This window comes from Musca domestica, unplaced genomic scaffold, assembly GCF_030504385.1.
Source record: "Musca domestica strain aabys unplaced genomic scaffold, Musca_domestica.polishedcontigs.V.1.1 38, whole genome shotgun sequence".
NCBI lineage: Eukaryota > Metazoa > Arthropoda > Insecta > Diptera > Muscidae > Musca > Musca domestica.
The window spans coordinates 1,907,210-1,935,169 of record NW_026712324.1 but is presented as its reverse complement, the minus strand read 5'-3'; the positions used below and the strand labels follow the sequence as shown (position 1 = coordinate 1,935,169).

At 37.4% G+C, this 27,960-nt stretch overlaps 1 protein-coding gene across 2 annotated transcripts in view; it reads left to right on the top strand.

Annotated features, from left to right (window-relative positions):
• The window catches only part of LOC101896704 (uncharacterized), a 73,063-nt gene that overhangs the window by 5,792 nt on the left and 39,311 nt on the right, over nucleotides 1-27,960 (top strand). Inside the window, exon 1 of one of the 2 annotated variants that reach the window (XM_059126348.1) lies at nucleotides 6,257-6,333. The exons of the other annotated variant lie outside the window; for it this stretch is intronic. The gene's annotated coding sequence lies outside the window, so the exon portion shown is untranslated. Of the gene's footprint in view, nucleotides 1-6,256; nucleotides 6,334-27,960 lie in introns of those variants that run through there. 2 annotated transcript variants of the gene reach the window in all.

Below are 27,960 nucleotides of genomic sequence, written 5' to 3'. Positions count from 1 at the left end.
TCTCTGTCCTTAACCCTCTTCTCTCGATTGGCTTCAATTGTGTGATCAGAAAATTTTTTCTGCTTTTGGTTCATTTGAACCCCTAAATATTTTGCGATAATCTCCAAAAGCAAGAGTTCCCTGGGTGTTGTGTTGTATCCAATATTTGGATATATTAAAAAATGAAATCAACATAAACAAGTTAAAAAAACAGTAAGTTAGGCCGAGCCGAACTTTGAAAACCCTCCAACATTTGGAACGAATTCGGAAATAAAATCCTTAAAAAATTCTGTTAAAATTTTAAAAATACCGAATATAGCCGTCTATACGACATGGTCCCACACAGACATTGTTTGTCATAAGTCATTACCAAATTCAAATTCGAAACTTGAAATAAACGGTGAATAATGTAGCTAAAATCATCAAAATATCGTATATAGGGCGGTGCCGTTATATCGGAGCTATGCGAAGACCTGGACCAGCCAGGCAATTTTCTGTCAGAGGCTGTAGCATCCATTACGAAGTTTAAATACGATATATCAAACAATATCGGTGGGTATTGTACCTAAACTAGTCAAAATACCTAGGGAGGTACTGATATATGGGGCCAATTTTCTGTCACAGACTGTAGTTTCCATTACGAATTTCAAATGCCAAATTTGAAACAATTCCGGCGAATAATGTGGCTAAAACCATCAAAATACCGAATATCGGGAGGTTTTGTTATATGGGAGCTATACAAAGACGTGGGCCTGCACAGACAATTTTCTGTCTAAGGCTGTAGTATTCATTTCGAACTTCAACTACCTAATTTGAAACAATTCCGGTGAATAATGTCGCTAAAATCATCAAAATACCGAATATCGGGAAGTACCGGTATATGGGGGCTATATGAAAATGTGGGCCTACAACATGATTACAACAGACAGACAGACGGACATACAGACGGAAATCGCTAAATCGACTAAGAATTTTACTCTGATCAAGAATATATATACTTTGTTGGGTCTGACATGAGTATTTCGAGGAGTTACAAACGGAATGACAAAGTTAATATACCCTCCATAGTATGGTGGAGGGTATAAAAGACAGAAGTTCGCCCTTTGTGTATTTTGGATTCCGCCTGCAAGTTATTTTCCGCGTTTCGGCAGAATGGAAATGTTGGATTTTTTTCACACAAAAGTAGCGGTTCATACTACCCGCCGTCCTAAACTATAATTTCATGCCAGATTTCGTGTCCTTTGGTTACTATTTTTGACCTTTATAACAGCTGCAAAATCGGTAACATTTTTAGTTGTTGGTCCATTTCAACACCTAAATATATTGCGGATATCTTTGAAAATAATAGGCCTAACCTAACCCTATTTTTTTAGATTTTATTCTTTTATGCCAAGAGGACAAAATTTGTCAAAATCGGTCCAGCCATCCTTGAGATACAAGCATTCAAGCTAACATCCCCTGCCTATGTATATACATATTGTATATATTCCGCTATATATATACGATATATTTACAATCGGCTCTACGGAACGGTCAGAATTGACCTTTTCGTGTACTTGTGATTTCGCCGGGATTAAAAATGTTCGAGGTTTAATGGAAACTTTTTCTTTTATTTGACACAAATGTTATGGTCTACTTTCACCCACTAAATATTATCCGATTACCATCAAAATTGGTAGGTTTCTGCCCAGCCCTAAGCTCAAGCCACATGCTAAATTCCGCTTCGATTGGTTTATAATTGCGACTGCAAAATCAGGAATAATCAGGAAATTTTTCAGTTGTTGGTCAGTTTCAATCACTAAATATTATGCGATCATCTCCAAAATAGGGTTCTACTCTGATCAAAACCCCACCTCCATTTTCAAATTCGTAAGGATCGAACCATAATTGCGACCTGTAGCGTGATTAAAAATTAACATGGACAGACGAACGTACATAGCTAGATCGACACAGCTCGGAGAGATAGGAAGATTCACATATATTTTCCTATGTGGGAAACCAATATTTCGAGGTGTTACATAATTTTTGGCCCAATCAAACTTATAATACCCCCAACACATAGTGTTGTAGGGTATAAAAAGTAGAGTAAAAAGAACTTTGAATACCCTTCACGATTTGGAACGAATTGGGACATTTTCAAACAAAAGAAAATCCATTAAAAATTCTGTTAAAATCTTGATAATGCCTAATATCGGAAGATGCCGATATATGGGGGACTTATATAGACAATTCTCTTTCAGGGGATAAAGTATTCACAACGAATTCCTTGTGTAGAATTTTAGACAATTCCTTCGAAAAATGCGGCTAAAATCATCAAAATACCGAATATCGGGGGGTACCGTTATATGGGGGCTATATAATATCGTGGAGCTATATAGATAATTATCTTCAAGGGATAAGTACTCACAAGGAACTCTTTGTGCCAAAATCATAAAAATCCTGAATATCGGGGGTACCGTTGTCGGGGGGTTATACGATATTGTGGGCCTATATAGACAATTCCCTTTCAGGAGGTAAAGTGCTCACAATTTTAGACAATTCCGTCGAAAAATGTGGCTAAAATCATCAAAATACCGAATATCGGGGGTACGGTTGTATGGGGGCTATACAATATAGTGGACCTATAGAAACAATTCTCTTTCAAAAGGTAAAGTACTCAGAAAGAACTTCTTGAGTAGAATTTTAGACAATTCCGTCGAAAAATGCGGCTAAAGTCATCAAAATACCGAATATCGGGTACAGTTATATGGGGGCTATACGATATCGTGGACCGATATAGTTCATCTTCGAACTTAACCTGCCTGCAGACAAAAGAGAGATCTGTGCAAAATTTTAGCTTTCTATCTTAATTCGTTTTGACTGTAGCGTGATTACAACAGGCGGACGGACGGACAGGCCTAAATCGTCTTAGAATTTTACGCTGATCAAGAATATATCTACTTTGTTGGGTCTAAAATGATTATTTCGATGAGTTACAAGCGGAATGACGAACTTAATATACCCTCCATACTACGTATGGTGGAGAGTATAAAAATACCGAATATCGGAGGGCACCGTTATATGGGGGCTATACGATATCGATATGGGTATCGATATGGATGGACCGATATAGCCCATCTTCCACCCACCCAACGATATTTGCCTGCAGACAAAAGACTGATCTATGCTGAATTTTAGCTTCCTATCTTTATACGTTGTTATGTCTTAAATTATTATTTCGATAAATTACAAACGGAATGACGAATTTAATATACCCTCCGTACTATGTATGGTGGAGGGTAATAAAAAATCCCTATTTGGCTATGAACGTCCTTTAAAAATTTATCCTTTTAAAAATTCGCATTTGTGGAAAAAAATGAAAAATTTTTCTTAAAAAACCCAAATTAGTAGCTCTGATGGACCTTCGGAAAAAATGTAAATATCCCTTTGAAGCAACAATTGCAATGACTCATATCCTTAATTGGCCTCCATTCTTCCCACCCCTTCCATATTTATACCTACTACATGTCTGGCATTCCTTTTTTGTCACATTGGCAAAAAAAAGAAATGCAGACGACAGCTAAAAATGCATTAAAGCAAACAAGGAAACAACAAAAGGCTAGGGTTTTGTGTCGGTGTGTCCTTAATTTATGGAAATGTAAATGCAAAAATAACGACATATCTGTGTGTGTGCTGCTTATGGTATGCAAGTGGGTCTACACTTCAAGGATACACTCACAACGCTGTGATACCCGGCAAGGATACCCTTAATGTAAAGTCTATGTATGTAAATATGTATGAGTAATTGTGCCTCTGTGTGCGTGTGTTTGTTTTGATATGTCGTACACTGGAAGCAATTGCTGTTCGAATGAATTAAATTGTCATCGAATAAGTGTCGGTGAAAGGAACTGTAAGGAAAAGTGGTATGTCTTGGAAGGCCAATTATAGATGAATTGCAAGTATTTCTGGAGGGTAACGGAAAAGGGATTCCTAAAGGGGGAAAAAGGAAGAAATGATTGATAGGAAAGTTGGTGACAATGCAAAATAAGGGCTAATGGAATGACACAGAATTTCCACAATAATTATATTTCTTTTCAATATTTAAAAGAAAAAATATTAGAATAATTAGAAGAATAAACAAGTTAAAAAGCAGTAGGTTCGGCCGGGCCGAATTTTGAATACCCTCCACCATTTGAAACGAATTTGGAAATAAAATCCTGAAAAAATTTTGGTAAAATTTAAAAAATATGGAATATTGCCGTTATATTGGTGCCTATACGACGTGGACCCACACAGGCATTATTTGTCATGAGTCATTACCAAACTCAAATTCGGAACTTGAAATAAACGCGAATAATGTAGCTAAAATCATCAAAGTATAGAATATAGGGAGATACCGTTATATCGGAGCTGTGCGAAGACCTGAACCTGCGTAGACAATTTTTTGTCATATTCTGTAGCATCCATTACGAACTTCAAATACGACATTTCAAACAACTTCGGTGAGTATTGTACCTAAACTCGTCAAAATACCGAATATAGGGAGGTACTGATATATGGGGCCTATACGAAGACCTGGACCTGCATAGACAATTTTCTGTCACAGACTGGAGTTTCCATTACGAACTCTAAATGCGTATTTTGAAAAAATTTTGGTGAATAAAGACGCTAAAATCACCAAAATACCGAATATAGGGTGGTACCGTTATATGGGGGCTATACGAAGACGTGGACCTGAACAGACAATTTTCTGTCTTAGGCTGTAGTATCCATTGCGAACTTCAAATACCAAATTTTGAACAATTCCAATTCATAATGTCGCTAAAATCATCAAAATACCAAATATCGGGAGGTACAGTTATATGGGGGCTATATGAAGACGTGGACCTGCACAGACAATTTTCTGTCTTAGGCTGTAGTATCTATTCCGAACCTCAAATACTAAATTTGAAACTATTCCAGTGAATAATGTCGCTAAAATCATCGAAATACCGAATATCGGGAGGTACCGTTATATGGGGGCTATACGAGGACGTGGACCTGCACAGACAATTTTCTGTCTTAGGCTGTAGTATCCATTTCGAACTTCAAATACCAAATTTGAAACAATTTCGGTGAATAATGTCGCTAAAATCATCAAAATACCGAATATCGGGAGGTACCGTTAAAAGGGGGCTATATGAAAACGTGAACCTACATGGCACATTTACGAACTTAACCTGCCTACTGTAAAAATAAACCTGTGTGCAAAATTTTAGCTTTGTATCTCAATTCGTTCGAAAGATAGCGTGATTACAACAGACAGACGGACAGACGGACAGACAGACAGACACACGGACAGACAGACGGACATCGCCAAATCGACTTAGAAATTCGGTCCGGCATTTAATTGCTATATTTAAATTTTTAAATATTTTTATTCAAAAATATCGAAAACTTTTTAAAGACATTTTAATCTTTTTTTACGTTTTAAAGATATTTAAAAAAATGCTTTTTAAAAATTTTTTAAAAAAGGTCAAATCATAAAAAATGCATATTCTTGTTTAAAAATATCGAAAACTTTTTTATGATATCTTTAAAGAATTTTTTACAAAGTAAAAATTGTAAAAAAATATTTTTTAATATTTTTATTCAAAAATCTTTTCCGATGTGTGCACCTGGATTCAAATTTTATCTTCCTTGCCGATAAACATCATCATTGGCAATAAAACGTCAATATTTCTAACAAAACTATATTTGTCGCACAACTGTTGACTCCCAGGCAGGCAGGCAGGCAATATATCATCGCCATGACTTAATTCCCCAATTGCATGCCATCAACACATTTCTTGCCATTGAATGCAAGCAACAACAACAACGGCAATAAAAACAACGAACAAATGTGAATTTTAAATGTCACTAACATGTGACGCTCAGAGCCCCTTCCCCCCAAACCTATCATCCCTACCATACTTCTTTAAACGGCAATCGTCCTTTTTCTCCAATCCTTGTGAGGTGGCCATTGCCTACTTGAAATATTGCGTGTAAAAATATGATTTGAATGACTTACCAGCACTTTAAAAAATATGACCTGAAAAAAAGAACAACAAGTAAAGCATTAAATAAATTGAGATACTATCTGCATTTAAAAAATTATAATTGTCACTACATTTAAATTAATAAATAATGGGTTTGGCAGGGGGCGGAGGGCTGTTAATTACAAATTTTAATTGAATTGTGTTGTTCAAAAGAATTATAATCGAAATGCTATATAGGAAGTTGAATCAGAAAATTTAGTAGTATAGTGGCGGAAGTTAGAAGCAGATCAAAGGGAAACGGAAAAAAACACAAATAAAAATAGCTGAGGAAAAGAGGATACAGGGTAAAAATCACAAAGTGAGTAAAAAAATATACTGAATCTATTTATATCCTTCCGGAAAAAATTTAAAATGATTCTCATACAAGACCAGAAGGTCTTCTCCTAGAAGAGACGAAGGTCTTCTCACAGAAGAGCTGAATGTCTTCTCATAGAAGAGCTAAAGGCTACCAACATCTCATAGAAGAGCTAAAGGTATTCTCATAGAAGAGCTTAAGGTCTTCTCATAGAAGAGCTGGAAGGTCTTCTCATAGAAGAGCTGGAAGGTGTTCTCATAGAAGAGTAGGAAGGTCTTCCCATGGAAGAGCTGGAGCTATGAGCTGGAAGGTATTCTCATAGAATAGCTGGAACGTCTTCTCATTGAAGTGCTGGAAGGTCTTCTCATAGAAGAGCTGAAGGTCTTCTCACAGAAGAGCTGGTAGGCCTTCTCATAGAAGAGCTGGTAGGCCTTCTTATAGAAGAGCTGCTAGGCCTTCTCATAAAAGAGCTGGAAGGTCTACTCACAGAATAGCTGGAAGGTCTTCTCATAGAGGAGCTGGAAGGTCTTCTCATAGAAGAGCTGGAAGGTCTTCCCATAGAAGAGCTGAAGTTCTTCTCATAGAAGAGCTGGAAGGTCTTCCCATAGAAGAGCTGGAAGGTTTTACCATAGAAGAGCTGGAAGGTCTTCCCATAGAAGACCAGAAGCGGGACTTCCCATAGAAGACCAGAAGCGGGTCTTCCCATAGAAGACCAGAAGCGGGTCTTCCCATAGAAGACCAGAGGCGGGTCTTCTCATTGAAAACCAAAAGCCGGTCTTCTCATAGAAGACCAAAAGCCGGTCTTCTCATGGAAGACCAGAAGCGGGTCTTCTCATAGAATATCAGAAGCGGGTCTTCTCAGAAGCAGGTCTTCTCACAGAAGACCAGAAGCGGGCCTTCTCATAGAAGACCAGAAGCAGGCCTTCACATAGAAGACCAGAAGGTGGTCGGCTCATAGAAGACCAGAAGCGGGTCTTCTCACAGAAGACCAGAAGCGGGTCTTCTCACAGAAGACCAGAAGCGAGTCTTCTCACAGAAGACCAGAAGGTGGTCTTCTCACAGAAGACCCGAAGGTGGTCTTCTCACAGAAGACCGGAAGGTGGTCTGCTCATAGAAGACCAGCAGTAGTTGGTCTACTCATAGAAGACAAGCAGTAGAGGGTCTCCTCATAGAAAACAAGCAGTATGGGATCTTCTCATAGAAGACCTGCAGTAGGTGGTCTTCTCATAGACTTCTGTAAAGCTGTGTATTTATTTGAATATTCAATTCTAATTCCATGGCCTTAGTCCCAGAGGATGCCATAAATAATAAAATTAATATTTATTTTTTTGTTAACATACCCACACACACACATATTAACATTCACACACTCTATGTTCAATGGCGTATAGGTGTTGTTGTTGTTGCTTTTCATATCATTTATGACGTCTTCATTATTTATAGCCCAACTAATGTCTAAATGGCACGATTATGTGACAGACATTTGGGCAGAGCCAACAGAGACCTTCGGCGTTTATCGAATCCCAACAAAAATTGGCATTAGACCAATCTATGGATTGTGAATTTCGTTTTGCATTTGGGGTGTTTGTTGTTTGTTTTTGTTGGTTGTTTGTTTATTTATTTGTTGAAATGTGCAATTTTGATGGGGGCCATCTGATGGTTGCTCAAATCGAAATGCATTCACACAAAAAAAGACAATTACAACAATCACGATTTTTTACATGACGTCTAAAAACTGTTAATTAAATATTTAAATGAAAAGTTTTTTTTTCACGCTTTGTAGCAGCTATGGAAGGCAAAAGATAAATAATTGACAATGGACATTGTTTATTGAACTTGGCCGGATTGTAGATTGGAAAGTCCATCATTTGATAAAAAGTTTGTCTAAAACTAAAAAGTTACACTTTCTTAACAAAAAATATTTACAGTGTGAGATGAAAAAACTGCAGCCAACTTCGGACTGCTGTCATTTCTAAGCCACTCGTCCGACAGCTGTTAAAATTATTCCAGTGTCAGCTCATTATATTGTTTACAAGCGTACAAAAGCATTTTGGTGAGAATTTTCCAGAAAAAAAGTTATTCGAGACGGAGGAATTCATGCGTGATAATGCGCTTTCTTTATATTTGGCTGGAAAACCACAAGTGGCTATCGTTAGAGCACTCCAGCATTTAAATGTGAATAAATCTTTTGTGTCTCGTACCACCGCTCGTTACCGTGACTTGCACTGGTTGGGTAGCCCGACGTCAAGGAAGTGGCTGGAAGAAAACATCAACATCAGAAGAAATGGTTCGAAAAGTAGAGAAACGACTTGATCAAAACCCACGTCGCAGTGGTCGAAAAATGGCTCGTGAGCTGAACATATCGCAATATTCTATTCGGCAAATATTGAAAAATGAGCTCGGGGTAAAGCCATTGAAATTCCAAAAAATGAAAGAACTTACACCGCAACAGAAAGAAAATAGACTCAAAAGAGCTAAAGACTTGCTTTGCTTGACCGAAAGTGGTGAATTTGCCGAATTTGGTTTTCTCCGTCTCCGATGAGAAAACATTTTTTGTCCAGCAATTTGTAAACAAACAAAATGATCGTCTTTACTTGACAAAGAGGTCAGCTGAAAATGTGAACCTTCAGTTGGCCACCAGAACTCAGGCGCCGGCCATGGTGATAGTTTGGACCGCCATAATAGCCGTTGGTCGCTCTCCGCTCGTGTTAATCGACAGTGCGATCAGAATAAATGCGAATTTTATCGCGAAAATATTCTGGAGGGGGTATAAAAGCCTTGGGCACGCAAACATTTTGGCCGCAGACCTTGGACATTCCGACAGGACTCAGCACGCGCCACCCAAGAATGGTTACAAAATAAGGTTCCTCACTTCATTTTCACAATGGCCACCAAAACCTCCGGATACCAATCCGTTGGACTATTGTGACACTAAAAAATACCAAAATGTCGATCACCTCAAGCAAGCGTATCGCCGGGAATGGGCCAAAATACCGCAGAACAACATTTGGGCAGCATGTGACGGTTTCACTGGCCGTTTGAAGGCCATAATTCGTGCCAAAGGTGACCAATTCGAACAAATCTCAACTTTTTCGAAAATTTGATGCTATTTCCGACATTTTTTGCTTTCATTCAATAAAAATTGAAAAAAACAAGTAAGCAAAGGCTACAGTCGAGCGGGGCCGACCGTTGAATACCCTACAACACTATAATAAACGATACAGTTTATATAGGCGAGATACTCGAAAGAATTCCACAAGATATTGTGACAAATTATAAAAGAAAACCATCAGGTTTCGTTCTCTAATTTTCGAATAATAGCAACGTGAACGAATTTGCTCATTTCCAATTTATTGGTAGATGTTGCACGTAAATGGTCTTCCTAGATCTGGAACCAATATTTCCCAAAGACATATAATTTCTTAGAAGTGACAAAAGATTAACATTTATTATTGGTTTTTGACTGAAACGCATCTATATGAGATACAGACATTTGACTATATTCGTTAACGAAATAGTCAGAAGTGCGTCTTTCTTGTATTTGTGAATTCTCGAAAAAGTCTCTGGAATGGACATTTTCGTATTTTGTCTACAAAAGTTGGCAAACTATTTCACACATTGAATATTTTTGGATGGCCATTCAAAACTGCTTGGCTTTTGCAATGTCCGGTAACCCCCTTTCAAATGTGGGTGATGATCGGGCGATAATTACGACCTGCTGACAATTTTGCAGTTTTTTGGTCCATTTCAACCCCTAAATATATGGCGATCATCTCCAAAAAGAGTAGGCTTCTATTCTGACCCTCATCTTATCCCCATGTAAAATTTCGTAAGGATCGGGCCATAAATGCGATCTGTATATGATATTCTGATGTCATAACTACTTAGTTTTGTTAGCTGTAGAAATATTACCAAATGTTTAATTCAAAATAAAAATATGCCAAAAATATGACAAAATTGAAAAAATATGAGAAAATTTTACAAAATCAATATTTTCATCTTTAGAGAGATATTTTTATGCGATTTTTTTAGATATTTTTTCTTTCCTGCCAAGAGGCCATTCTGAATTAATGAGAACTGTCGAAATCAGTTCAGCCGTTCTCGAAATATAAGAGATCTTTCAAGCATATCTTTTTTGATAAACATATATATCGCACATATTTTGCTATATATCCGATTTGTTGGAAGTTAACATCAATGTAAAGATCAGAAGTAACCTTGTCATGACTTTGTGATTTCGCCGGTATTAAAAATATTCGCGGTTTAATGAAAAATTTTGAAATTTTTCAACACAAAATATATGGTCTATTTTACCCGCTAAATATTATCCGATAACCACCCAAATTGGTAGGCTTCTTCCCCGTCCTAAACTCTAGCTACATGCGAAATTCCGCGTCGATTGGTCTATAATTGCGACCTGTATAGCTACTGCAAAATCCGACATTTTTTCAGTATTTGGTCCATTTCAACCCCTAAACATTTGGCGATCATCTCAAAAAGAAATAGGGTTCTATTCTGGCCCAACCCCGATCTCCATTCCAAATTTCGTGAAGATCGGGCCATAATTGCGACCTGTAGAGTGATTACAAATTAACATGGACAGACGGACAGACGGACGGACGGACATACATAGCTAGATCGACTCAGCTCGGCGAGCTAGGATGATCCATATATACTTTCCTATGTGGGAAACCAATATTTCGTGGTGTTACATAATTTTTGGCCCAATCAAACTTATAATACCCCCAACACATAGTGTTGTAGGGTATAAAAATGTAAAAATTATGGCACTTGACTTTGTTGCAGTTTTTTATCTCACCATCTTCACAACAGATCTTGTGTTAGCAAATATGTTTGTAGTGTGAAATTTGAAGAGAGTTTGATACTTATTTCGCTTCCTTTTATTATTCAAAACTTTGACCCTTTGAGGGGGAGATACCACAAGGAATGGTCCGATCTCTATCATCTGTATAACAGACCTTATATTGGTGAAAATATTGGGATGTGCCAAGTCTGAATGGAATCGGGTTTTATGAGCTTTATGGACAACTATTTTCACCCTTTGTGAGGGAGGTACCAGAAGGAGAGGACATTCATCTTCACACCAGATCTTGGGTTAATAAAATTATTGTAATGTGAGTAATTTGAAGAAAATTGGAACCTTACATCACATTTTATAACAGTTATTCATAATGTTGACGCTTGGTTTATCTGACTTGATACAAATATTAGACAAAAATAACAAATCGGATGAACAATATATATGGGAGCTATAGCTATATCTGAACAGATCTTCACCAAATTTGACATACTAGCTTCTGGACTCAATTCGGTCGTAAGTACCAAATTCCATTCCATTTGGGCAAATATTAGACGTTTGGTGCACAATAAAAGGTAAATCGGACGAAGTTATATATGGGAGCTACATCCAAATCTGAACCGATCACGATAAAATTTAGCAAATGTATTTCTGAGCTGCATTTGATATATTTCCTCAAATATTGCTGTTACAGAGTGCTCATTACGGCTGCGGAGGACAAAAATAATAAATCGGATGAAACATATATATGGGAGCTATAGCTATATCTGAATCGATTTCGATCAAATTTGGCATATTTATTTTCAGGCCTAATTTGGTAGTATGTGCAAAATTTCATACTATTCGAGTGGATATTACACGTTTGGTGCACAATAAAAGGCAAATCGGACGAAGATATATATGGGAGCTATATCTAAATTTTGACCGATTTTCTCCAATTTCAATAGGGTTCGTCCTTGGGCCAAACAAATGGTTTGTGCAAAATGTCATCTCAATCGGATAATAAATGCGACATGCATTTTGTTCACAAGAATACATGGACAGACGGACGGACAGTCGGACTGACATGCATAAATCAACTCAGAAAGTGATTCTATGGAGATTCTCAAAAGTAACTATGGTCTATTTCGCTTCCTTCTCCATGTTACAAACAAATACACAAAGACCTAATACCCGTACCACTATGTGGTGAAGGGTATAAAAATCTAGGCTTATTGTTCTCTTGGTGCCTTAACGAATGTTCTTTAAAAATTGAAAGAAAATCGTCCAAAAACCATTCGACTTTCATTACATTTATGTATATGTGTATGCATGTGTGTATGTAAGTATATCTAGGTGAAAAATTTCAAATAACTGACAGTGTTAAATGTCATCAAGGTCGTCTTGAAAACATTGTTTAGTCTGACACTGATTCATCATCAACTTTGCTTTGAGAACACAAGTCACCTACCCTTCCACCCCACACTCCTTCCTAGAAGTCATGCAATAGTCATGTCTGATATCCAAACTTAACTTTGCTCAATGATTCCATTGTTCCAGCGTTGGTGTTGCCTTACATATTGACATATGAATGCTTGACGGATTGATTGATAAATGTCAATACAATAACTTAGTTGTTTGATTTATTTGAAAAAAAAAACAAACAACATAACTAATTCATAAAATAAATATCGGATATGAACAAGTTGTTGTTCTCAATGGGTTAGTAACAAGTAAAAAAAGGTATTATGTGCGATTTGGGCAAAAATTATTATTAAATTATTATTTCAGCTTTCAATTTCAAATTCAGAGCTACCTTGAATTTTGATGAGTAAGCTTCACTTTCAGGAAAAAAATTAAAAATTGGGCCAATCTGGCCAAAAGGGTACGAAAAGTTAATGGGGTCCCAATTGAAATGTGGTTGGGCTTTTGGAAACGTGTTTGAAAATTTTCTACCATTACTGTTAAACAAGTAGACAATAATAGTATTGAAAATCTTTCAAATCCAACGCCCTAAAATAAAACTTAACATTTCCACAATAAAGTGTGATAAGGAATTGAGTCTCATACCTATTATCGTACTGAAATGTGACAATTTTTTTGGGGGTGGGCAGTAATAAATCTATTCTACTATTAGTCATTGACTATGATCGATTACATGGGAAATTTGACCTTAGTCTGCATCAATTTCAATGTGCGATGTCGGAAATGATAAAGTTTCTTTTTCAAAATTTTGAAAATTTATTTTCTGAAGTGTTCTACACCGTGAGAAAGAAAGAAATTGAGGCTAAATCTATTTAAGGATTTACCTTGTACCTTGTACGAGGATAATCAGAGGTATCTTTATATGAGGGCTACGCCAAAAACATGGGTACATGTTGATTATATTTTGCAAGGAATATTTCTAATTATTAAAAGAAGTTTGGCCTGAGAACTCTTTAGGGATTTCAAAATAACACACTGAGCGCTATCAATTCCCCATTGATTTTCCCCATAATTGCACATAATCACATTCTGAGTCGATTTATGCATATCCCTGCGTCCATCTGTCTGTCCATGTATTTTTCTAAACAAAGTACAGATCCCATTTATTGCCCAATTCAAAAGAAATTTTACACAAGTCATTTGTTTGACTCAAGGACGATCCATTTTTAAATTGGAGATAATCGGTCAAAATTAAAATATAGCTCCCATACAGGGTTGTCCATATTCGACGGACCCATCTGGCAACGCCATAACTTTTGACAGAGATGTCACATCGCTTAATGACATACCGCGTTTGAAGCGTCAGTCCAAGCAGATTTTTACCATGAACCAATACACGCCACGCGGGCGCTCTGAAATAGTTGAAATTTACATTCAACAGAAGAAGTCAATTGTGAGAACTCAACGTGGTTTTAAAACATCAAAAAATGTGAGAAGTGCGCCTTCTAAGAACACCACTAAGCGTTTATACGAAAACTTTTCGACTGGTAAGGCTCTTTCTAATCCGAAGAGGCCATATAAAAGTCGACCAAGGCGATCGGCCGAGAATATCGCTGCCGTACGAGCCAGTGTTGAGAGGTCCCCAAAAACGCTGTTCTCAGCAGTTGGGCATGGCTCGGTCCACTTTACAACGGATTATTCGCATTGATTTGCATTTGTTCCCATACAAAATTCAATTGACGCAAAGAATGTTGCCTGCGGACAAGCCTCGTCGATTGGAATGGGCCCAAAGGGCCCAAAGGTCCGTCGAATATGGGCAACCCTGTATATATCTTCAACCGATTTCGTGTTAGTTGTGCACCAAACGGCCAATATCAGTCAAATGATCTGAGTTTTGGCACATCCGACCGAATTCAGTTCAGAGGCAAGTACTTCAAATTTGTGGAAGATCGGTTCAGATATAACTATTGCTCCCATATACATGTTTCCTCCGATTTGGGGTTTTGAGTCCCTCACATGCGTAATAAACACTCCACAACAATGATCTTTGGTATCAGAGACAGCCCAAAGTTTTATTTTATAGCTCCCATATACAGGGGGAGATAAAAATACTACAACAAAGTCAAACGCAACAATTTTTTTTTCAAATTTTATTGTACGAAAGCAAAAAAAATGTCGGAAATATCATCAAATTTCAGAATAACTTTAAATTTGTTTGAATTGGTCACCTTTTGCACGAATTATGGTCTTCAAGCGGCCAATGAAACCGTCACCGTCGCTGCCCGAATGTTGTTCTGCGGTATTTTGGCCCATTCCCGGCGAAGTCCTTGCTTGAGGCGATCGACACTTTGGTATTTTTTAGTGCCAACCTTGCTACCAAAATACTCCAGACACAATAGTCCACCGGATTGGTATCCGAAGATTTTGGTGGCCATTGTGCGCTGGAAATGAAGCGAGGAATCTCATTTTGTAACCACTCTTGGGTGGCGTGTGCTGAGTGCGATGGTGCTGAGTCCTGTTGGAATGTCCAAGGTCTGCATCAAATTTTAGAATAAGTTTAGATTTGTTCGAATTGGTCACCTTTGCCACGAATTATGGCCTTCAAACAGCCAATGAAACCGTCACAGGCTGCTCGAATGTTGCTCTCCTGTATTTTGGCCTATTCTCGGCGAAGCGCTTGCTGGATGTGGTCGACTCTTTGGAATTTTTTAGTGACAACCTTGCTTTCCAAAATACACCAGACACAATAGTCCAACGGATTGGTATCCGGAGATTTCGGTGGTTATTGTGTGCTGCAAATGAAGCGAGGAACCTCATTTTATAACCATTCCTGGGTGGCGCGTGCTGAGTGCGATGGTGCTGAGTCCTGTCGGAATGTCCAAGGTCAGCGGGTAAAATCTTTGCGTGCTCAAAGCTTTAATACACCCTCCAACATATTTTCGCGATAATATTCGGCATTTCTTCTGATGCTACGGTCGATTAATATGAGCGGAGAGCGACCATCGGCTGTTATGGCGGCCCACACAAACATCAACATAGACGGCGCTTGAGTTCTGGTGGCCAAACGAAGGTGCACATTTTCAGCTGACCTCTTTGGCAAGTAAACACAATCATTTTTTTTTTGTTTATAAACTGCTTGACATCGGAGACGGAGAAAACCAAATCCGGCAGTTCACCACTTTCGGCCATGCGAAGCAACTCTTTAGCTTTTTTAAGTATATTTTCTTTCTGTTGCGGTGTAAGTTCTTACACTTTTTAGAATTTCAATGGCTTTACCCCGAACTCATTTTTCAATATTTGCCAAATGAAATATTGCTATATGTTCAGCTCATGAGTCATTTTTCGGTCACTGCAACACGTGCTTCGATCAAGTTGCTGCTTTACTTTTCGAACCATTTCTGCTGATGTTGCTGTTTTCTTCCGTCCACTTTTTTGACGTCGGGCTACGCAACCAATACCAGTCACGGTAACGAGCGATGGTACGAGACACAAACGATTTATTCACATTTAAATGCTGGAGTGCTCTAACGATAGCCACTTGTGGTTTTCCAGCCAAATATAAAGAAATAAAACTATCACGCTTGAATTCCGCCTCGAATAACTTTTTTTCTGGAAAATTCTCACCAAAATGCTTTTGTGCGCTTGTAAACAATATAATGAACTGTCACTGTAATAATTTTAACAGCTGTTGGACGAGTGGCTTAGAAATGACAGCTTTCTGAAGTTAGCTGCAGTTTTTTCATCTCACCCTGTATATATAGTGAATTCTGAGACTTATACTGAAATTTTCTGTAAAATACTTCTTCTTTTTTTCTAGAATTTTGCTCAATAAATTACGATAAGATATTCAGACCATATGCTTCTTATCATTCTTCGAACTTGTCAAGTTGTTGGGTTCAGAAATTAATCTAATCTATTAGCCGTTGTCCAACAATGGTTGATCGCAAATACAGTTCACATCGGTAATATTTCATTTTTACGTTGACCAGCGAATCGGAAATGAACAAAAAATATATGCGTGTCAATGTAATTATTGATTGGTATGTAGGGCCAAATAAATTGGACTCTAAAGGTACTCCCACAGATAGAAGGCTTCTTAGAGAGGTCTGTGAAAAGAAAAAGGTCTTAGAAATTTAAAAAACCGCTTTAAAAATTTTTCTTTGTTTTTATTGGATACAGTACCTGCTACAGATTTTCTTCCGATTGGAGGTACCATTGTATGGGGGCAAGGCAAAGACATGCATACATAATTTTCCGTCATAGATTGTAGTAACGATTCTGACTTCAAATTCGAAATTTCAAACAATTCCGGTGAATAATGGCGCTAAAATCATGGAAATACCGAATATCTGGGGTACCGTTATAAGGGTTCTATACAAAACGTGGACCTTCCAGGGGGTAAAGTACTCAGAGGGAACCCCTTGTGTGAATTTTCAGACAATTCGATTGAAAAATGCAGGTAAAATCATCAAAACACCGAATATATGGGGTACCATTGTATACGGGATATACGATATCGTGGACCTATATAGACAATTCTATTCTATGGGGTAAAGTACTCACAGAGAACTCCTTTTGCGAATTTTCAGACAATTCCATTGAAAAATGTGGGTAAAATCATCAAAATAACAAATATCGGGTGGAGTCGTTATATAAGGGGTATACGATATCGTGGACCTTTATAGACAATTCTCTTCCAGAAGGTAAAGTACTCACAAGGAATAAATTTTAGGACAATTCCATTGAAAAATGTGGCTAAAATCATCAAACTGCCCAATATCGGAGGTACCATTGTATGGGGGCTATACGATATCGTGAACTTATATAGACAATTTCATTCCAGGGTGTAATTACTCACAAGGATCTCTTTTTGTGGATTTTAAGACAATTCCATTGAAAAATGTGGGTAAAATGATCAAAATACCAAATATCGGGAGGAGCCGTTATATAAGGGGTATACGATATCATAGACAATTCTTTTCCAGGGGGTAAAGTACTCACAAGGAATTATTTTGTGGATTTTCAGGCAATTCCATTGAAAAAATTTGGAAAAAATCATCAAAATACCGAATATCGGGGGGTACCATTGTATGGGGGCTATGCGATATTGTGGACTTATACAGACAATTTTCTTCCAGGGGGTAAAGTACTCACAGAAAACTCCTTGTTTAGAATTTCGGACTACCGAATATTGTGAGGTACAGTTATATGAGGCCATTCGATATCTCGGACCGGTAGGCTATCTTCGAACTTGACCTGCCCGCAGACAAACGACAGATCGGTGCAAAGTTTTAGCTTCCTAAATTTATTCGTTTCGACTCTAGCGTGATTATAACAGACGGACCGACGATAACGTCTGGTCCGACGTCAAGGAAGTGGACGGAAGAAAACAACAACATCAGCAGAAAAGGTAAGAAAAGAAGCGACTTGATCGAAACCCACGTCGCAGTGGCCGAAAAATGGACCGTGAGCTGAACATATCGCAATATTCCATTCCGAAAATATTGAAAAATTTGCTCGGGGTAAAGCCATTGAAATTCCAAAAAGTGCCCTTACACCGCAACAGAAAGAAAATAGACTCAAAAGAGCTAAAGAGTTGTTTCGCTTGGCCGAAAGTGGTGAACTACAGAATTTGGTTTTCTCCGTCTTCGGTGAGAAAACATTCGTTGTCCAGCAGTTTGCGAACAAACAAAATGATCGTGTCTACTTGCCAAAGAGGTCAGCTGAAAATGTGCACCTTCGGTTGGCCACCAGAACTCAAGCGCCGGCCATGGTGATGTGGGCCGCCATAACCGCCAATAGTCGCTCTTCGCTAGTATTTATCGACCGTGGCATCAGAATAAATGCCGAATAATGCCACGAAAAAATTGTGGATGGTGTATTAAAGCCACAAATGGTTACAAAATGAGGTTCCAGCGCACAATGGCCACGAAAATCTCCGGATACCAATCCGTCGAACTATTGTGTCTGGAGTATTTTGGAAAGCAAGGTTGGCACTAAAAAATACCAAAGTGTCGATCACCTCAAGCAAGCGCTTCGCCGGGAATGGGCCAAAATACCGCAGAGCAACATTCGGGCAGCGTGTGATGGTTTCATTGGCCTTTTGAAGGCCATAATTCGTGCCAAAGGAGACCTATCAAAATTAAGTTCCTCGCTTCATTTCCATCGCACAATGGTCACCAAAATCTCCAGATACCGATCGGTTAAACAATTGTGTCTGGAGTATTTTGGAAAACAAGGTTGGCATTAAAAATACCAAAGTGCCGATCTACGGGAATGGCCCAAAATACCGCAGAGCAAGATTCAGGCAGCGTGCTACAGTTTCATAATCCGTTTGAAGGCCATAATTCGTGCCAAAGATGACCAATTCGAAGAAATCTAAACTTATTCTAAAATTTATTGCTATTTCCGACTTTTTTTTTTGCTTTCATTCAATAAAATTTAAAAAAAGAATGTAAAAATTATGGCCTTTGACTTTGTTGCAGTTTTTTTTTAACTCACCATGTATACTTTGTTATCACTATTTCGATGAGTTACAAGCGGAATGACGTACTTAATATACCCTCCATTTTAATACCCTCCATTTTAATTCTAAGTCGATTTAACGATGCCCGTCTGTCTGTCTGTCTGTTGAAATCACGATACAGCCCACATTATTTGACGTAGAGCGCCAAAATTTAGCAGAGCAATTTGTACTGTGTCTAGGATGGTTGGTATTGAAAATGAGATATATCGTTTTTGTATAGTTCCCATATAACGGTACCTTCAGATATTCGGTATTTTGATGATTTATGCCACATTTTTTCACGGATTTGTCTAAAAATTGGTATTTGTTGGTCATAATAGGTTCCAGCTGCGGTGGCGAAACATTGCATGTATATGTCCACGTTTTGGTATAGTCCCCATATAACGGTACCTCCCGATATTCCGAATTTTAATGGTTTCTGCCACATTTCTTCGCGGATTTGTGTAGAAATTGGTATTTGTTGTTCTTAATGGGATCTAGCTCTTTTGGCGAAACACTGTATGTATAGGTCCACGTTTTTGTGTAGCCCCATATAGCCGTATTTCCCGATATTCGGAATTCTGATGATTTTTGGAACATTTTCCCATGAATTTGTCTAAAAATTGGTATATGTGGGTCATAATGGGCTCTAATGTTTCCTTTACCCTAAGGAGGAGGGTATTAAAAGTTTGGCCCGGCCGAACTTAATGTTTTTTTTTTACTTGTTCGTGTTGCACAGTGTTAATTTTGTAACACCAACAAATTTTAAATTAGAAAAAATAACAATTTTTTTTTTCGTTTCTTAAAAATCTCTTCCCCAAACTTTTGTCACTTTCATTGGTCCAGTGACTCGGTTAGCTTTCATAATTAGCACATTTGAATATTGAAGCTAACACCCAGTTCCATATCTACATTATTGTTATTTTATTACTCAATTCGGTTGTCATCTGAGCGCTTAGTGTATATTTCCGCATCTCCAACTCTGGCGTTGGTCGCCTGCAATCTCAGACTCTTTAACTCGATCGCTTTATGATCTCTCACAACAAATGCAAAGCAAAAATAACAACAAAAAAGCCCCCTCAAATCTATTGCGAATTTCAGGTTTTGTATTTCTTTTGCTGCTCTCTGCAATATTTTCGTTGTTGTTGTACAACAAATTGGCAATGTGGTTGCTGTTATTTCTTAAATAATAATAACAAAAAAAACACCGACTAGACTAGACAAATTGAATGAAACCGAAAACTTTTGGTTTCTTTCAATCGATCAACGGCAACAAGACGAATGGCAACAACAACAAAAAACCGACAACAAACTAAATAATGCACGTTGTCGGCGACTGATGTTGTACCAGCTTGTTGTTATTGTCGGTGTTTATTTTTTTCATGTTTTGCATTACAAGAATACTCGATAAAAAATGTAGCGATCTCATTGCTCGAGCAAAGACCCTCGACAATTATACACACATACATGTGTATGTATGTATGTACGTGTGTATTTGCATCTGGGCAAGACATAAACAAATCTTAATCAATAAAGAATGAAAACAAGTAAAAAACATTAACTTCGACCGGGCCAAACTTTTAATACCCTCCACCTTAGGATAAAGGAAACACTAGGGACCATTATGACCCACATATTCCAAATTTTAGACATATTCATGGGAAAATGTGCCAAAAATCATCAAAATACCGAATATCGGGATATACAGCTATATGGGTCTATACGAAAACATGGACCTATACATACAGTGTTTCGCCTACGGAGCCCATTAAAACCAACAAATTCCAATTTTCAGACAAATCCGCGAAGAAATGTGGCAAAAACCATTAAAATACCGAATATAGAGAGGTACCGTTATATAGGGGCTATACCAAATCGTGGACCTATACATGCAATGTTTCGCCAAAGGAGCTAGAACCAATTATGACCTACAACTATCAATTTTCAGAGAAATTCGTGAAAAAATGTGTCAAAAATCATCACAGTACCGAATATCGGGAGGTACCGTTATATGGGGACTATACCAAAACGTGGACCTATACATACAATGTTTCGCCACACGAACTAGGACCCATTATGGCCTACAAATACCAATTTCTAGAGAAATCCGTGAAAAATGTGGCAAAAATTATCAAATTACCGAATATCGGAAGGTACCGTTATATGGGTACTATACCAAAACGTGAACGCTTACATGCAATGTTTCGCCACCGCAGCTGGAACCCATTATGACCAACAAATACCAATTTTTAGACAAATCTGTGAAAAAATGTGGGGAAAAACCATCAAAATACCGAATATCGGGAGTACCGTTATGTGGGGGCTATACCAAATCATGGGCCCATACATGCAATGTTTCGCCACCGGAGCTAGAACCCATTATGACCTGCAAATACCAATTTTCAGACAAATCCGTGAAAAAATGTGGCAATAATTAACAAATTACCGAATATCGGGATGTACCGTTATATGGGTACTATACCAAATCGTGGACCTATACATGCAATGTTTCCCCAAAGGAGCTAGAACCCATTATGACCAACAAATACCAATTTTTAGACAAATCTGTGAAAAAATGTGGAAAAAATAATCAAAATACCGAATACCGGGAGGTACCGTTATATGGGTACTATACCAAAGCGTGGACCTATACATGCAATATTTTGCCACACGAACTGGGACACGTTATGACTTGTAAATACCAATTTTTAGACAAATCCGTGAAAAAAAAAGAGGGATAAATAATCAAAATACCGAATACGAGAACGTGGACCGATATATCTCATTTTCAATACCAACCATCCAAGACACAATACAAATTGCTCTGCTAAATTTTGGCGCTCTACGTCAAATAATGTGGACTGTATCGTGATTTCAACAGACAGACGGACAGACAGAGAGCAGACAGAAATCGTTAAATCGACTTAGAATTTTATCCTGATTATGAATAATATACCTTATGGGTCTACGACGCACATTTATGTATGTTACAAACGGAATGACAAAGTTAATATACCCTACTTTCCAAGGTGGAAGGTATAACTAGCGTTCTGGGGCTGTGAGCAGAGGAAGCACTCAAGAGGTACCCTATACTTGGGTACGCAAAGATCTGCTCCCATTCGAAATCCAGGAGTTTTTCCATGGGCAAATGACCTTCAGAATGTAATTATATCCTCAGCCATATGGCTAGAGAGGGTATATATCATTTGATATGGCCAAAACTTACCTAGTCGAAATAACGGTTTTCGACCCTAGGTCTCTTTGGACCAAATCCGTTCCAGGACATTTGGAGTCGGTCTAGTGATGTCCGTCTGTCTGGCTGGCTGGTGCACACGATAACTCTCGAAGGCAGTATCCGATTTGGTCCAAACTTGATACTTTCTAATATTTTTGCCAAACTTAGATCGAGTTTGGAGATGGGCAATATCGATTCACTCCATCTGATACCTCCCCCACAAAAAGTCGAAATTTTCAAAAATATATTTTCTGGACAGGAAGAGACGAAAATCCGATTCTACTCCAACTTTGTAAATCGTAATATTTGCGTCAGTGCTAGGTCAGCTGCGAAAATGGACAATACCGTTTCACTCCATCAAGTACCTCCCCCCACAAAGGGTCAATATTTTGAATATTTACAAATCTTATAAAATGTAACGGTTATCTTCAAATTACACACATACACATATTTTATTAACCCAAGATATCGTGTTAAAATGGAATATATCGGCCCATTCTTCTGGTATCTCCCCCACAAAAGGTCGAAATTTAGAATATCCATTAGGCCTCTTAAAACTTGAAATTAACTTCCGATTCCATTTAGACTTGGCACATCTGAATATTTCTATCAACACAGTATCTGTTATAAAGACGGTATAGATCGGACCATTCCTTCTGGTACCTCCCCACACAAAGAGTCAACAATCTTGATAACCAAAACGTTTATAAAATCCGAAAAAAAAACATTAGGTTCTCTTCATATTCATACATCTCATTATTTCTGGCAATACAAGATCTGATGTGAAGATGGAATATATCTTTCCACTCCTAGGTACACCCCACTCCCCCCCCCCCCTCCAAAGGGTCAAAATTTTGAATATCTATGGAGCTCATAAAATGCGAAATTAACATCAGATTCCCTTTAAATTGGCATATCTGAATATTTCTATCAACAAAAGAATCTGTTATATACACGATAGAGATCGGAACATTCCTTCTGGTATCTCCCTCACAAAGGGTCAACATTTTGAATATCCATGAAGCCAATAAAATGTGAAATTAACATCCGATTTCATTAGACTTAGAACATCTCTATATTTTTATCAACACAAGATCTGTTATAAAAATGGTAGAGATCGGACTATTTCTTCTGGTACCTCCCCCATGTAGGGTTCACATACCGCTCTGGTGCTCCACCAAGAAAGGGTCACAATTGTCAATTTATTACCCTCCATAGAGGGTAAACTTTTTTAATAATATTTAAATAATCGAACATTGGCTAAGGGTATACAGCTGTTGGCAAAATCGAATGATACCTTTAACTTGTTTGGTCGATTAATACGAGCGGAGAGCGATAATCGGCTGTTATCGCGGCCCACACTATCACCATGATTGGCGCTTGAGTTCTGGTGGCCAACCGAATGTGCACATTTTCGGCTGACCTCTTTGGCAAGTAACCACATCATTTTGTTTGTTTACAAACTGCTGGACAAGGAATGTTTTTTCATCGGAGAAAACTAAATTCGGGTTTCGAATCATACTATCCCGCTTGAATTCCACAACGAATAACTTTTTTCTGGAAAATTCTCACCAAAATGCTTTTGTAGGCTTGTAAATAATATAATGAGCTGTTAGTGGAATAATTAAAATAATTAAACAGTTGTCGGACGAGTGGCTTAGAAATAACAGCAGTCTGAAGTTGGTTGCAGTTTTTTCAACTCACACTGTATAGTGTCTTCGACAAAAAAAAAAAAAACAAAATCCAGGACAGAAGGATAGAAAATATTCTTAAAATACAACAGATTGTGGGTCTGAAGGTCCTTCAAAATTTCCCCTTAAAATTGCTTTTGCTGCTCAACAGATGCTTCAAAAATTATTCACAAAATCGATGTCAATGCTCCTTGAAAAAATCCACGACCTGTATCAAGGAAGTGCTTGAATTAGTTTTTCAAAAAATTTGCGAAGTTCCTTCAACAGGTTTCTTTTAAGTATTTCAAGTTTTGGCCTGAAGATCCTTAAAAAATTGTATGAAATCCAAATCCTAAAAAATATTATTAATATTTACACGTTTGTTATTCTTAAGGACCTTGAAAAAAAATTAAAAATCCCCGATTCCAGAACTGCTTGAATTAGTTTTCCAAAAAATTCGCGAAGTTCGTTCAAATTTTTCTTTTAGATATCTTCAGTGTTGGCTTGACGTTCCTTAAAAATTGTACAAATCCAAATGCTAAAAATTTAAAAAAAAAATCTCCGGTAGAAGATCCAAGTAAAATATTCTAAAAATATACATTGATTGTCAAGAAGAACTTCTTGAAAGAGTCCATAATTTTAGTAAGAAAATGCTTTAATGAGTTTAAAAAAAATCGTGAAGTTCCTTCAACAATTTTCTTTCAAATATATTCAGTGTTGGCTTGACGATCCTTAAAATTGTACAAAATCCAAATCCTAATAAATTCATAAAATTTACACGACTTTTGGTCTGGTTGCACCTTAAAAAAATTTAAACAAAATCCCCGGTAGAAGATCCTAGTAAAATATTGTTAAAATTCTTAAAATATGTAAGATTGTCAAAAGGTCCTGAAATAATTTCCCCTAGAAATGAACATTCGCTTGTAAACTGTTCCTTGAAACAGATTATTTTGCGGAAACCATGACGTTTTTAACTGGTTCCAAAAATATATATTATAATTGCATTATATGTGCGCTGGTAAGATAGGTATTTTCATTAGCTTTCAAATGATACCCATATTGTCTATATTGGTGAAACCGCGTCTGACCCGGGTCTTGACCCCACCAACATTCATTATTTCGTATACAAAAGACCCTCTAAATGCCATCCCATCTCTGACTTGTGAAAGGTCTTTCAACCTAAAAGTTGTAGCCAACAAATGTAAAACTCATAATACACCCGATTTGACATAGTGCTCTACTAAATCTTAATGAACCAACAACAACAACAACAAGTGCAACAACTAAAACCGATAAACAAAAGCCACAGACGATTATCTCAGAGTAACGGTATTGTTGCATAAACCTCCCCACAAATCCCCAATAGAGAGTGAGAGTAAGAGAGAAACAGATAAAACCAAATGGGAGAGTGCCGAATTGGTCATCATCAACTAATGAATTATGTTGGGGTATTTTCGTTTTCTCTCTCTCTCGCTCTCGCATACTTTGGCTGATCTATGGAGGGATGGTTAGTCTTAAATGCAACGCTCATAGAAAACAACAGCGAAGGCGGTAAAAATAATCCGGCAACGATTTTTTGTGCAAAAATTTCCGCATTTATTTTTTTCCTCGGTCAAATAACGAAAATTGTTTGAAAGGCAAATTAGTAAACAAAATGAATTTAATTTGTGTCTCTTAAACAAAAAAAGCAACAGAAAAATTAATAAAGAAAACCTTTAAATGAAAATGAAAACAAGTTTGACCACAACTCGTTGAGGGTGGATAGATGGATGAACGGATACTACGAGGGGGGACCAACTCCATCTAGTCCACAATGAAGATATGTTGTATGTAAATATTCCGACGGGTCTGATGGTTATTCCATAGATCGGTCGGTCGGTTGGTTGGAACTATGAAATAAAAAAAAAACACAAAAATTGAAATATAATCCAAAAGGTTGACGTAGACGCGTCTATTATTGCATTGTGTTTCCTTGTCATTTTGTTTGTTTTTGTTGTTCTTCGAACAAAAGATGGAACAATTATCCATCAAACAACAACAACAAAGTAACCAAAAACATCATTGTGCAATTAATAATAAACAAACGTAAACTCTATGAAGGTTGTTTTAAATGCCATTTGTGTGGCAGCCAACAGATTTTGAGTGGCATTTAAAACGGAATTAAAGAAATTAGAAACAAAACATAACGTCATACAAAAAATTTTGAAAATGTTTCTTTTTGAATAGATTTTTAGTGTTCCTTAATTAAAAATGAGTGTTTATTTGTGTTTGATAATATTAAAAATTAACTTGATGTTTGAGCTGAATTTTTGTGTGGAGCGTGGTGTTTCTTCGTAGAATTTATCGCAATATGTGTTTCTAATCGTCACCTCGCTGCTATTAATAACCTATTTGGAAATTAATGAAAAAAGAGATTTATATTCACGATAAGTCCACTTTCCAAATATTGTCCTGTTCGGAAGGTGAGATAAAGTTGATGATTTAATAGCTCTGAAATTTCAGATTTTTTAAAATGCTAACAGCCTGTGGGAAAGGTAACACCATGCACTATCATACAAATTATTACAGGAAAACCACATTAGAATATAACAAGTTAAAAAGCAGTAAGTTCGGCCGGGCCAAACTTTGAATAAACTCCACCATTTGGAACGAATTTGGAAATTTTCAAAAAATAAAATTCTAAAAAAATGCTGTTAAAATTTTAAAAATACCAAATATAGCCCTCCATTGGGGTCTATACGACGTGGACCTACATAGGCATTGTTTGCCATTAGCCATTACCATATTCAAATTCGAAACATGAAATAAACGGTGAATAATGTAGCTAAAATCATCAAATATCGTATATAGGGAGGTACCATTATATCGGAGCTGTGCGAAGACCTGGACCTGCATAGACAGTTATCTGTCACAGGCTGTAGCATCCATTACGAACTTCAAATCACACATCTCAAACAATTTCGGTGGGTATTGTACCTAAAATTGTCAAATACCGGATATAGGGAGGCACTGATATATGGGGCCTATACGAGACCTGCACCTGCATAGACATTTTTCTGTCACAGATTGTAGTTCTCATAACGAGCTCCAAATACGTAATTTTAAACAACTCTGGTGAATAATGACGCTAAAATCATCAAAATACCGAATTTTGGGAGGTACCGTTTATGAGGGCTATACGAAGACGTGGACCTGCACAGACAATTTTCTGTCATAGGCTGCAGCATCCATTACGAATCTCAAATAACAAATTTGAAACAATTCCGGTGAATAATGGCGCTAAAATCATCAAAATACCGAATTTCGGGAGGTACCGTTATATGGGGGCTATACGAAGACGTGGACCTATAATACAATGACTCGCCACACGTACTGGAACCCATTACGATCTACAACTACCAATTTTCAGAGAAATTCTTGAAAAAATGTGCAAAAATCATAAAAATACCGAATATTGGGAGGTACCTTATATGGGGACTACATCAAAACGGGACCTATACATAAAATGTTTCGCCACACGAACTAGCACCCTATGACCCATAAATACCAATTTTAGACAAATCAGAGAAAAAATGTGTCAAAAAAAAATAAAATACGATATCGGGAGGTACCCTTATATGGGGGCTATACCAAAACGTGGACCTATAATACAAGTTTCGCCACACGAATTAGCACCATTATGACCCACAAATACCAATTTTTAGACAAATCCGTGAAAAAAATGTGGCAAAAAAAAAATTAAAATACTAATATCGGGAGGGTACCCTTATATGGGGGCTAACCAAAACGCGGACCTATACATACAATGTTTCGCCACACGAACTAGCACCCATTATGACCCACAACTACCAATTTTTTAGACAAATCCGTGAAAAATGTGGTAAATAATCAAAATACCGAATATCGGGAGGAACCGTATATGGGGACTAACCAGAACGTGGACTATTTTCAATACCAACCCATCCTAGACACAATACAATTGTTCTGCTAAATTTGG